Source organism: Zonotrichia albicollis, chromosome 2, assembly GCF_047830755.1.
Source record: "Zonotrichia albicollis isolate bZonAlb1 chromosome 2, bZonAlb1.hap1, whole genome shotgun sequence".
Taxonomy (NCBI): domain Eukaryota; kingdom Metazoa; phylum Chordata; class Aves; order Passeriformes; family Passerellidae; genus Zonotrichia; species Zonotrichia albicollis.
Genome location: NC_133820.1, coordinates 13,500,982 through 13,514,958, shown reverse-complemented (window position 1 = coordinate 13,514,958; position 13,977 = coordinate 13,500,982).

Genomic DNA, 13,977 nt, shown 5'->3' with positions numbered 1-13,977 from the left:
ATGCATCACAAGGGAAACAAACCCTCTAAAGTGGCTCAGAATTGGGTTTTTTACAAATGTCAGGAATAGAATGGAACCAGACATTTGATCTTAAATATACTTTAAAAATTAAAATTAACAAGTGTCAGCATTTGTCACTTTTAGCTTTTGAGCAGATTTAGCATTCTGCACAATCTGTGTATTATAGGGAGTGGAAAAACAGTTTCTAGAATCCTATTTCATAAATCCCATGTAATGAAATGTGCTCATTTCTTAGGATGAATGCTGGTATTTTGTGCCTGAAGGTGCATTAGGGTTGGCAAGGATATTTTCATCCCCTCCGGTGATTATTGGGGAACTTCCATTGGGGCACAAGGCACCCTCCATGGGCTGTGGCCACTGCTTGTCAGGAGTACCAAATCCAGACATTTCCTTCTAAAATCCTCACAGAATTCCATTGTTCCATAGTGCATTCAAACAATCAAAAATTAAAATAATGAGGAAAGAAGCCCAGCCCTCTCCATCTCACATTACAGCAAAGTCCCAGGCACACTTATTAGGTTATAAAATAATGCAAAAAAGAGAATAGATGGATTTCTCTTAAATCAGAAATGTATAGGTCTCCCACTTTCAACAGATGGACCAACACACTGAAAAAAATAATTCTAATACCTAGGAGGCAACAATTCTTCATTTGGCAAGAAGAAAAATCTGTTTGCAATTAAATTGTCACCTTGTGTCACCTCCAGAATGGGGAGATTTTCAACATTTCCCCTGGTTCCACTCTGAACCTTCCTTTTTGTGGTTGATCACCACTGCCTTTGGCTTTGTGTTGATTTGGATTGGACACAGGGTTTTCAGCACTGCTTCATGTTAACGTCACCCCTCTTTTTAAAAATAAATGGATTTTCTAAGCAATTTGCTGAGACCAACAATAATAAAAGTGATCTGGGACCTGACTTTGGTTATTTGTGGTGATAGGACAAGGGGGGAATGGCTTTGAACTGAAGGAGGGCAGGGCTGGGTGGGATCTTGGCAATGGGGAATTGTTCCCTGGCAGGGTGGGCAGGGCTGGGATGGAATTCCACCCCTGGATCCCTGGCAGTGCCCAAGGCCAGGCTGGACACTGGGGCTGGAGCAGCCTGGTGTGCATACTCATAGAATCCCAGAAGGATTTGGGTTGGAAGGGACCTCAAAACCCACTCAGTGCCACCCCTGCCATGGCAGGGACACCTCCCACTGTCCCCAGTGTCCAGCCTGGCCTTGGGCACTGCCAGGGATCCAGGGGTGGAATTCCATCCCAGCCCTGCCCACCCTGCCAGGGAACAATTCCTCATTGCCAAGATCCCACCCAGCCCTGCCCTCTGGCACTGGCAGCCATTCCCTGTGTGCTGTCCCTGCATCCCCTGGCAATTGTCTCTCTCCAGCTTTCCTGGGGCTCCTCCAGGCCCTGCAAGGCCGCCCTGAGCTCAGCCCAAAGCTTCTCCTGTGCAGGTGAGCAATGCCAGCTGTGCCAGCCTTTCCTGCCAGCAGAGCTGCTCCATCCCTCTGCCCATCCTGGAGCCTCCTCTGGGCTCTGCAGCAGCTCCAGCTCCTCCCAGGGTTGGACACCAGTGGAAGGTGTCCCTGCCCATGACAACTGGATGATTTCAGGTCCCCTCCAGCCCAAATTCTGTGATCAATGACCTTGCAAACATCTCAGGGATAGACCCTGAGGTGCAGGGAATGGACACAAAGTGCACAACAGCTTCTTAGAGAGGATGGAGACCAACTGTTCATGGTCCATTATGGATTTCAGGGATGCTTTTTTCAGCCCAGTGGAGGTGGTCAAGGCCTTGGGCTTTTCCTGCATTTCCACTCTAAGGGATGCTGCCAAGTGATTGGATATCAGCCTGAGGCAGGGCTTGGACAGCCGTGAATGCTGGAGCGCAGCTCCAAGGGAGGAAATGGCGCTGGGTTATTGAGGGGGTTGCCATCTACTGATAAATCCATTCCCTTGCCGGGTTTGGTGTGCTGGGAACACTCCTGTGCAGGGCCGTTCTCACTGCAGCAATCCCAGCCAGGCAGAATGTGTGACAGGAGCAGGAACAGTTCGTAAAGTCTGGCAAAAATTCCTGGAAGTGCTCGGATGTCAATAGAGAGGGAAATGGTTTCTGTCACAGAGCTGTGAACCAGGGGATCTTACTGCATGCTAAAACTGACACCAGTGGGGTTTTCTTTTCTTTCTTTTTCTTTTTCTTTTTCTTTTTCTTTTTCTTTTTCTTTTTCTTTTTCTCCCTTCCTTCCTTCCTTCCTTCCTTCCTTCCTTCCTTCCTTCCTTCCTTCCTTCCTTCCTTCCTTCCTTCCTTCCTTCCTTCCTTCCTTCCTTCCTTCCTTCCTTCCGCCACTTCCTTCCTTCCGCCACTTCCTTCCGCCACTTCCTTCCTTCCTTCCTTCCTTCCTTCCTTCCTTCCTTCCTTCCTTCCTTCCTTCCTTCCTTCCTTCCTTCCTTCCTTCCTTTTCCTTTTCCTTTTCCTTTTCCTTTTCCTTTTCCTTTTCCTTTTCCTTTCCTCTCTCTTTTCTCCTTTCCTTTCCTTTCCTTTCCTTTCCTTTCCTTTCCTTTCCTTTCCTTTCCTTTCCTTTCCTTTCCTTTCCTTTCCTTTCCTTTCCTTTCCTTTCCTTTCCTTTCCGCACCTTTCCTTTCCGCACCTTTCCGCACCTTTCCTTTCCTTTCCTTTCCTTTCCGCACCTTTCCGCACCTTTCCTTTCCTTTCCGCACCTTTCCTTTCCGCACCTTTCTGCACCTTTCCTTTCCTTTCCGCACCTTTCCTTTCCTTTCCTTTCCTTGAAATTTCCTTGAAATTTCCTTTCCTTTCCTTGAAATTTCCTTGAAATTTCCTTTCCTTGAAATTTCCTTTCCTTTCCTTGAAATTTCCTTGAAATTTCCTTGAAATTTCCTTTCCTTTCCTTGAAATTTCCTTTCCTTTCCTTGAAATTTCCTTTCCTTTCCTTGAAATTTCCTTTCCCTCCCCCTCTCCCTTCCTTCTTTTCCTTCTTTATTTCTTTCCTTCTTTGATCTACTAAAAGACATTATCCCTTCCTTGCATGCCTTGCCATGTAACATTAATGTTCTTTTTCACTTGTTTTTTGTAAAATTACAAATCCACCTTGGTCCCCACATTCCTTTTACCCACATATCACTAAAGGGGCACCTGGAGGTGTTGATTCCCAACTTAATTCAGATCATCCTTTCCAAATCTTTAGCCCATGGCATCACAAGTCGTGTTTAAACCCTTCCCTGAGAATCCTGGCTGTTCTTCAGACAGTTCCCCATAAAGTCAAACATCTGAATGGGTTTAAAATTGACAAGAAAGGCAGGACAGACCCAACCTCCCTCCTTTTTCCTGGGGGAAAAGGTGGTTAATTTTATTTTCTGCATTAAGCAGGAGGAAAGGACATTAATTTCATTAGCTCACACTGCAAAGATGTTTGGTAAGCAAACTGTTGGAAAGGGGAGTGAATCAATGCAGAGATCTGACCTGTTGAGAGCACATGTTCAGACTTCATGGAGATGTGTGGATATTTAAAATGCTGCAATTCCAGCTCCATTGACTCCCCTGAGGTCACCATTTCACCCATAAGCTCATTATTACTGTCAATACTCCCAAATCTATTAGAGAGCTTTTAACTAAAAGGCCTCCAGAGCACAGAGAATCAAAGTCAGGGGGATTTTGCCCCCTCAGAGGGATGGGATGGCAAGGAAAGGCTTTTGTTGGCCATTTCACAAAGTGTTTGGTATTGAGCCAAGCAGCTGCAGCCCGTGGGATGCGTGAGGGAGTTCTCCCTTCCACTGGAGTCAAGGACAAGCAATTTTATTTTAAAAATGTCATAATCAATGCTGTTGATCACCAAATGCTCTCAAATCCATCCAGGCTGGGGCTATCACCACTATTGCTATCCATGGCAGTTCCAGCCCAATTAGGCTGCCTTGCTAATGAACCTCAGCTGCTTTTCATGGCTCTCTGTGGGAGAAAAGGGATCATGGACAGAGCAATCCCAGCCTTCCACCCTGCCCTGAGCTGCCCCTTTGTTCCACATGGTCACATTTTACCATTCCATGGAAAACACAGAGAGCAAAAGTTCTTGAAAAGAAGCCTTGAAAATCAGAGTTAAAGTGCTTGGGAGAGGTTGTGGATGTGCCCCTGGATCCCTGGAAATGTCCAGGGCCAGGCTGGACACTGGGTTTGGAGCAGCCTGGGACAGTGGGAGGTGTCCCTGCCATGGCAGGGCTGGATGATCTTGGAGGTCTCTTCCAACCTGGATGATTCTGTGAAACACATGGTAAAGATCAGGTAAAATAACACCAGATTTGGGTTACATCATGTTTGCAAAGTCAGATCATTTTAATCCCACTCACTCTTGAAAGGAAGCAGGGGATGAAGAATCTGGAAACTGGGTCAGTTCAGTAAAATATTTTCCTTCCACTGAGCACTGTGAACTCAGGGACTCAGCTTTGCACTTGCTGATGTTTTCTAGGGTTTTCTGGAATTGGTGCTTGCTTCCTCTAAAGGGAAAACCTTATCTGCCAGAAGGAGAAAGGAATTCCCATTCCCAGCAACATCCAAGCGTTCCTTTAGTGACCTGGGCACGGAGCAAACGGGGCTGTGCTGGATCCAGAGCCCCACAGGACCCCTGGCACCAGGATCTGGCAGATGCCCCAGCAGAGCTGCCACTGCCTCAGCCCTGGGGAGAAGCTCCGTGGAGCTCTCAGCTCATCCAGTCTTGGGATCCTGGATACAGACTCTGGAACGGGATCCAGACTTTGGAACCGGGATCCAGACTTTGGAATTTGGATCCAGTCTTTGGAACTGGGATCCAGACTTTGGGACCTGGATCCAGCCTTTGCAACATGGATCCAGTCTTTGGGACTTGGATCCAGATTTTGGGACCTGCATCCATTCTTTGGAACCAGGATCTAGTTTTTGGAATATGAATCCAGTCTTTGGGACTTGGACCCAGTCTTTGGAACCGGGATCCAGCCTTTGAAATCTGAATCCAGTCTTTGAAACTGGGATCCAGACTTTGGAGTCAGGATCCAGTCTTTGGGACTTGGATCCAGTCTTTGGAACTGGGATCCAGACTTTGGGACCTGGATCCAGCCTTTGAAATCTGAACTCAGTCTTTGGAACTGGGATCCAGACTCTGGAACCTGGATGCAGACTTTGGGACCTGGATCCAAACTTTGGAAACTGAATCCAGTCTTTGGAATCTGGATCCAGATTTTGGAACCCAGATCCAGACTTTGGAACCAGGATCCAGTCTTAGGAACCCAAATCCAGCCTTTGGAATCTGGATCCAGATTTTGGAACCCAGATCCAGACTTTGGAACCCAGATCCAGTCTTAGGAACCTGGATCCAATCTTTGGAACCTAAATCTAGTTTTTGGAATCTTGATCCAGTCTTTGGAACTGGGATCCAGTCTTTGGAACTAGGATCCAGTTTTTGGAATCTGGATCCAGACTTTGGAACTAGGATCCACTTTTTGGGACCTGGATCCAGTCTTTGGAATCCGGATTCAGTCTTTGGAATCTGGATTCAGTCTTTGGAACTGGGATCCAGACTTTAGAACCTGGATCCAGACTTTGGTACCTGGATGCAGTATTTGGAACCAGGATCCAGTTTTTGAAACTGGGATCCAGCCTTTGGAACCTAAATCCAGTCTTTGGGACCTGGATCTTGTTTTTGGAACCTAAATCCAGTTTTTGGGATCTGGATCCAGGCACACACGCTTGGGATCTCTGGGCTGGTGATCCCGTGGCCAGCAGCACATCCTGAGCACTGGAATGTGCAGCGCAGGCAGCAGAGCCCCAGTGGTGGCACCTCAGGGTCTGCCACAGCCCCAGCTCCTCCTCTCCAGACTCCACAGCAATCTGGGCTCTCCCAGCTGTGCTGCTGCCTCCTGGCAGATGTTACGTGGCAGACACGAGCAGACTGATCCATAAAAGCAGGAACGGGCTGTGAACAGAACTTCTGGAATGTCTCGTTGCTTCCAAGGCCCAAACAGGAGAATGTTGGTCCTTAGAGAAGCTCACACTCCACGGGCTCAACACCCTCCCTTCCTCTGGAGCTTTTATGGTGTCTGGGCATCAGCTCCAGCTCCTCCTCAGTGTGACCAGACTTGCAGCAATTTCTCTCAATCCTGCTGCCAGATCTGCTTCTCTTTTCCCAGCCCCAGCCAAAGCTTCCTCTGCTCCTCCTGCAACACATTTTGAAGATGTGTTTTGGCCAACTTTGTTGGATTCTTTGTTTTCTGCTTAGTGAGTTCCATCACCTCCTGAGAGTGTCCCTGCCCATGGCAGGGGGCTGGAATGAGGCGACCTTTAAGGTCCCTTCCAACCCAAATAATTTTGGGATTCCATGGTTTAACCTCAGAGCACACTCAGGAGGGGTGCAAGGATTGTTATCCCTCCTTTTTTTATAATGAGCACCAAGCAAAAATAAGAATTCAGTGAATGCTGCCAAGTTCACCAGAGGGGTTTTAAAGTGGCCACTGTTCAGCACTAACCAGCGACCCCCTGTCCCTTGTGGGTTGGGAATGAACCCGCTCATCCCCCAAACCTGTGGCTGAACCCTCTCATCCCCCAAACCTGAGGTGTCAGAGCTGGCTGGGAGCAGCAGGGGCCAAGCACGGAGCCTCTGGAGCTGATCCCAAAGTTCTGCCTGGCATGGGACACTCAGGGAGGATCCCAGTCACCCTCCAGGGTCCCACCAAGAGCTCATGGGCAGCTCAGCTGGGGCCCAGCACCCTGAGCCTCCTTTCTGAGGACAGGAGCCACAGAATCCCAAAATCCCTGGGGCTGGCACAGCCCTGCCGGCCCATGCAGTGCCAGCTGTGCCCCATGGGCACCTTGTGCCCAGCCCAGAGCACTCAGTGCCACCTCCAGGGCACACCTGCAGGGATGGGCACTGCAAAGCTCCCTGGGCAGCCCCTGCCAAGGCCTGGAGTGGGGGTCCCAGCTGTGGGTTTATCTAGGTTTGCATTGAAGGCACTTGAGATGGGGTTTCATGTTCAGACTCAGGTGTTTATTATTTGTTATCAGTCAAACAGTCTCACTGCTGTGAGTTCTGCAGCTTTTCATCAGAAGGCACAAAATGGCCAACAATCTCTTGTTCCAAGGTCTTTTAAGGCTAAACTATCCAATGAAGAACTGACACCTGGATTATTTTCCCTTTTAACCCAATGACTGATCCCACAGAGCTGCAATGGGGACTTTTCTGCCCAATTACAAAATGCCACCCAAACCCATGGAGAAGGAGGAAGAAGCAGCATGAAGAACAAACCCAGGACAGCACCCCGTGCCCTCCATCTTGCTGCCATCCACAACACACTAAAAACCCCAAATCCTCAATTTCTCACCCAGTGATGCATCTACACTGCTCTCTATAATCTATTTCACACTTTTGTGGATTCCAGTCTATCTTGAACTCTGGGAAACTTTCTCCATGGATGAGGGTCAGAGTCAGTGCTGCCCTGGGGGTCAGGGCACCCCAGAGCAGACACAGAAATATTCCCTGTGTGCCCTGGGTTTGCACAGCCTGAGCTCCCTTTCCATGGGCGAATTCCTGCTGCTGTCCCAGCTGAGCCTGCCCTGGCCCCTTCCCAGCTCCCTCAGCCGGGATTGACTCTCCAGACCCTTCACCACCTTCAGCAGGAGAGATCGTGTCTGCAACTGAGGCAGAGACTGAATCTCCACCCCAGCTCCAGGTCATCTCCATCTCCCATGTCCAAAGGAAAAGCTGATTTCAGCAGAGGAATCATTTCAGGATGAGCTGAATTATCTGCTACATCTGATTCCAACCCCACTCCGCTCCAAGGGAGCCAGCTCCCACTCATGTTTCACCTGAAAGCCTCTGGAAAAAGCCACCTCCAGCTCCCTGTGGGTTAATCACAGAATCCCAAAGGATGCAGCCAACAGCTCCTTCCCTAGTTAAACACAGTCTGAATTGGGTATTAACTACCTGCTGTGTTTGGCAGCTCTCTTATTCCTAAAATAAATAACTGTATGAAAAGTCATAAACTCTATATTGGACTTTTTCATTAAAAAAAAAAAAATCAAAGTACTGTCAGGATTTTAGCAGCCTCACTTCTTGCAGTAAATCTGCTTCCACAGCTGTTCCTGCTGTACTGTGTCCTTCAGCCAAGAGCTGCTGCAGTCCAACATTTCCTTCTTAAGTTATTCCTTACCCAGAGCAAAGCCAAGGGAATTTTGGACAGGGCTCGCCTGCTCAAAATTATGAATGTGCTCTTATTAGAGCAGGTTGCATGTTTTATATTAAATATTCATTCAAATAACAATCCAGCAAAATGTTTGTCGGGATAAGAGTTACTTTGGCTGAAAGGACGCATTTTTCTTCCAGTCTCCACCAAAACTCGCCCATATTTTATCATGTCCAAGATCTAAGAGGGTCTTGCTTGAACTTGGTTGAGCTCCCTCAGCAGTGCCAGGTCCTGTTCTCCTGTTTCAGAGCTGCACCACTTCAGGAATTGCTGGGTTGCCACGGGGGAAAAGCCTTTTACAAGTTCCACTGCAGCTCATAAAACGGGGGGAAAAAAGGAGGGAAAAATAAAGGAAAGTGGCATTTTCTCCTCCTGCCTCTTAAAAGCCTGCCCATGTTGAGCTGAGAGCCACAAAGGGTCTCATAATGGATTGATTTCATGGAATTTTGGAATGGTTGGGGTGGGAGGGACCTCAAAGCCCACCCAGTGCCAGCCCTGCCATGGCAGGGACACCTCCAAAAACCTCCCTGGCCAACCTGGGCTTCACCACCCTCACCATAAAGAATTCCCTGCCACAATCCCATCTGTCCCTGCCCTCCCTCAGCCTAAAACCATTCCCTCTTTTCCCATCACTCCATCCCTTGGGAAATGTCCCTCTCCAGGTCAAACCATGAAGGAAAAATTTCCTCAAAACCCCAGAGAACTCCAGAGCTCCACTCCTGGTTCCAGCTCCAGGAGCTGCTTCCATAAACAAAATTAAGGATTAGCAATGTTGCCATCGTGTGGCTGCTCCCAGCAAAAACTCAGACATCAGCCTGAATTTATCCATCAGAAAGAATTTTCCACCTGGATCCTGCTGGTAAAACTCAGAGACAATGCTGGAAGTTGTTACTGCTACAGGATATAATTAGAATAATTATTTTTATAGCAAGAACGTGTGTGCAATGGACAGGGTGAAACCACAGCTCTGCCTGTGCTCCTCACCCTCAGGGATTTATAGATCTTATTTACAGAAACAACGGTGAATTTACAGAAATAATGGTGAATTTCCAGAAACAATGGTGATTTACAGAAACAACGGTGAATTTCCAGTAACAATGGTGATTTACAGAAACAACGGTGAATTTACAGGAACAACGGTGAATTTCCAGAAGCAAGGATGAATTTACAGAAACAACGGTGAATTTCCAGTAACAATGGTGATTTACAGAAACAACGGTGAATTTACAGGAACAACGGTGAATTTCCAGAAGCAAGGATGAATTTACAGAAACAACGGTGAATTTACAGAAGCAATGGTGAATTTACAGGAACAATGGTGAATTTACAAAAATAATGGTGAATTTACAGAAACAATGGTGAATTTACAGAAACAGTGGTAAATTTACATACACAACGGTGAATTTTCAGAAACAACGGTGAATTTACAGAAACAATGGTGAATTTACAGAAATAATGGTGAATTTACCACCCCACCTGCTCCAGGAACCAGCACATCCCAGATCCTGGCAAAGTTCTCCAATTTTTTTGGTGGAAATCCCTGCCTGGGTATAAAGTGCAGTTGTTTTATGCCCACCCTTTGCCACTACACAGGATTTCCCACTCCAAGGAATTAATATAACCCATCTTTTTCCTGCACTCTCTGCTCAGAATTACACATTTTATCCAGTAAAATATTGCAGCAGGACAGTTTTATGCTATTCCTGCTGATCCAAGCAAGGAACTTTGATTTGCCTGTTCCCTTCTTGTAAAATCCATCCCACGGCAGAGATGAAGATTTTTTTTAGGGATTTCAAATTTGGAATATTGGAGCACACAGCCAAGCCCTCCTCTCCTGCTCTGCTGTTTATTTTTAAGCAGATCCAGCTGGTGCAACCCCACTGAAAAGCAAAAAACAAAAATATCCAGAGGCTCCTGCAGCTGAAGGAGCCTTGCAGAAGGAGCACTCAGCGAGCCCAAAGTTCCATTTTGAAGGAGATCAATTGACCAGGCTGAGATCCCACAACCATTCCCATTCCAACCTGGCCCTTTTCCATTTCCCTCAGCAAACAAAACTTCAAAATTCCTTAGTTCAGCTTGGCAGAAATCAAAACAAAAACTCCTGCCCGGCTTATTTATTTACTTTCGGTGGGTGAAGGGGAGAAGTTTATGCTGAGACAAAACCTGACATTATTTAGCATCAAAATTTTGCATTATTGCACTTAAAACTCAAACCCTGAGGAGGAAAAATGCCCAGAGAAATAATTCCCTTCAAAATGAAGCTTTCCTGGTTCAACTCTCAGCAAGGAAAACATTTTAAAGCGGAAAACACAAATAACTGGAGCACAAACAGGAAGATTTGGGGAGTTCATCCCTCACAGAAAAGATGGCAACAACTTAAAAGACACAAACAGGTTCCTCTCCTTTCAGGAGCAGCAGGATCAGGTTTTCCCAGGCACTGGAAGAGCCCCAATTTATACCCAGTTTCCAGACAGAAAGAAATTTGTGAACCTTTTTAATTCTCCATGCTCTGAGAGGCAAATCCTCTTGGATTGCAGGCCCGGAGGCCTCAGGGCCAGGGATTTTCCTGGGATTTTTCAGCTGAGGGAAAAATCAGCAAAAGCCTCAGCAATACCAACATCCCTGGGCTGGGAGTTCAGCAACCAAAGGAGGGAAAACTGCTCCCAGCTCACAGAATCACAGAATCCACAAAATTCACAGAATCCCAGAATTCCAAAATCACTGGGTTGGAAGAGGCCTTCAAGACCATCGAGTCCAACCCAGCCCTAACACAGCTAAACCCTGGTTGAAATTTTTGCCCTCAATGTCCAGGAGGAATGATGAGGAGGACTCCATCTTATCAGAAGGCTAATTAATTAATTTATTATACTATATTATTCTAGTATAATTTTATCTATATATTTCTATATATTGATATATATTTATATAATATAATAATATATAACATATATAAATATATATATAATTATTTTACTACTATTACTCTTATTATACGTTATTATACTATATTACATTATATTAAATTAGATCTAAACTGAATCTGCACTCATCTCATGACTGTCAGCCCACAGTCCTCACACACCCCTGGATTCAATTGGTCAGTGAAGCAAAACTCACAAGAATCCAATTATCCATTCTCTTCAGGTAAACAATCTTCCACAGTGCATTCCTCTTGTGAACAAACACAGGAGCAGTAAATGAGGTAAGAATTGTTTTTCTTCTCTCTGAGGTTCAGAGAATGTGAATCTCAGAAATGTTCTTGGGAAGTTGTGCCTTGTGTTTCTCTGTGAAGAGAAACATGGCTACACCCAGCGCCACATCCAGGCTCTGTTAAACACGCCCAGGGATGGGGACTCCACCCCCTCCCCGGGCAGCCATTCCAGAACTTTCTCACCCTGGCTGGAAAAACCTTTTCCCTGCTCTCCAGCCTGTATTTCCCTTGGTGCAGCTCGAGGCTGTGTGCTCTGGGTGTGTCAGTGCTGCTGCAGACAGAGCCCAGCCCCAGGTGAGCACAGGCCCCTTTCAGGAGCTGTGCAGAGCGATGGGGGCAGCCCTGAGTCTCCTTTTCTCCAGGCCGAGCCCCCCCAGCTCCCTCAGGGCTTCCTCACAGGGTTTGTGTTCCCAGCCCCTCTCCAGCCTCGCTGGCCTCTCTGGATGTGCTCAGTGTCCCAAGGTCCTTCCCAAACTGAGGGGCCAGAGCTGGGCACAGACTCCAGGTGTGCCCTCAGCAGTGCAGGGGCAGAGTGAGCTCCCTGCTCCTGGGACAGACAGGGACAGACACAGGGACAGCCAGGGACAGACACAGACACAGGGACAGACACAGGGACTGCCAGGGACAGGCACAGGGACAGAGACAGGGACGGACACAGGGACAGACACAGGGACAGGCAGGGACAGACACAGGGACAGACACAGGGACAGGCACAGGGACAGCCAAGGACAGACACAGGGACAGACACAGGGACAGGCACAGGACAGACACAGGGACAGGCAGGGACAGACACAGGGACAGACACAGGACAGACACAGAGACAGAGACAGCCAGAGACAGAGACAGGGACAGACACAGGTACAGACACAGGCACAGACACAGGGACACAATGACCTCCCTGCTCCTGCTTGCCACACCATTCCTGATCCACACCAGGAGCCATTTGCCTTCTTTTTTTCCCCATTCCAGCTTTTCTGCTGGCCTTGGAGCACCTGCAGGGAGACCCCAAGATGATGAGCATGGAAAAGTTTCTCCCACAGGGATGGGGAAGGAGGAGCAGCCTCAGCAGCCCCAGGCCCATCTCTCTGCAGCTCTGTCAGATCCCCTTGGAAGGGGAATGGCAGCATCCCAAAATCCCACACCTGAGGAAGACCAGAGCTGGTGTGTGGGGTTGGGGCTGCGCAGGGAGAGCCATAATTGGGACCAAATGTTGGGATTTGACTTCAGAGATGGTTGGTAAAAGCACTGCTGAGTGAGGGCTGAGACATCCGAGCAGGAACGTGTGGAATGAGCAGGGAAAAATAGCTGGGAGGGACAGAGGGGTTTGGGATGGGAGGAACCTTAAAAATCATCCAGCTCCAACCCCCTGCCATTGCAGGGACACCTCTCACTGCCCCAGGCTGCTCCGAGTCCTGCCCAGCCTGGCCTTGGCCACTGCCAGGGATGCCTCAGGTTTGAGCATTTTTATTTTTCCCATTCTGTGCTGCTTCAGTGTGTGGGTCTGGGTTCACATTCAGGGATGGTGAGCTCTGTGCACAGAGCAGGGACACAAAACAATTCCTGCTCCAGCTGGGCACTGTGGTATTTTCTGGGTCCCCCATCGCTGGGAGGAATGCTGAATCTGACTCCCTGTTCTCAGAAGGCTGATTTATTATTTTATGATACTATATTGTATTAAAGAATGCTATACTAAACTATACTAAAGAATAGAGAAAGGATACAGACAGAAGGCTACAAAGATAATAATGAAAACTTGTGACTCCTTCCAGAGTCCGACACAGCTTGGCCGTCATTGGCCAATAAGTAAAAACAATTCACATGTTGGATAAACAATCTCCAACCACATCCCAAGGCAGCAAAACACAGGAGAAGCAAATGAGGTAATATTGTTTTCCTTTTTCTCTGAGGCTTCCCAGCTTCCCAGGAGAGAAATCCTGGGCAAAGGGATTTTTCAGAGAATGTGATGGTGACAGGGGACCAAGGACAAATGAGCCAAATCTCAGCCCAGGAGCACAAACCCCGTGGGCTGGAGAGAGAAAAACAAGCAGGGTGGGACTGTCTGGGCTAAAGCTGGAATGGGACAATGAACTGCAAGGTGCAAATGGAGCAGAACTGATCCCAGGGACAGAGCCCGTGCCCGGCCGTGCATTTTGGGGCCATTTTGGTTCATCTTGGGTGCAGCCCTGGCTGGGCTCTGGTGCTGCCCAAGGTGCATCCATGGAGGAGATGCTGGGAATAAATCCCTGCTTTGTTCTGGAGCTCTGTCCGAGCTCAGCCTTCCCAAGGGATCCAGGGGCAGCCACAGCTGCTCTGGGCACCCTCCCAGGGAACAATTCCTGCCCAACATCCAACCTAACCCCGCTCCCTGTCATCCCAAAGCCGCTGTCCCTTGTCCTGTCACTCCTTTTTTCCCATCACCTCCTCCAGGCACTGAATGCTCTTCCCTCACTGGACTTTTCTCCCAAACCCCAAATCCATTCCAGTCCCGCAGCTCTGTGGGCTGTTCCTGCAGCCAGAGGTTGTGCAGATG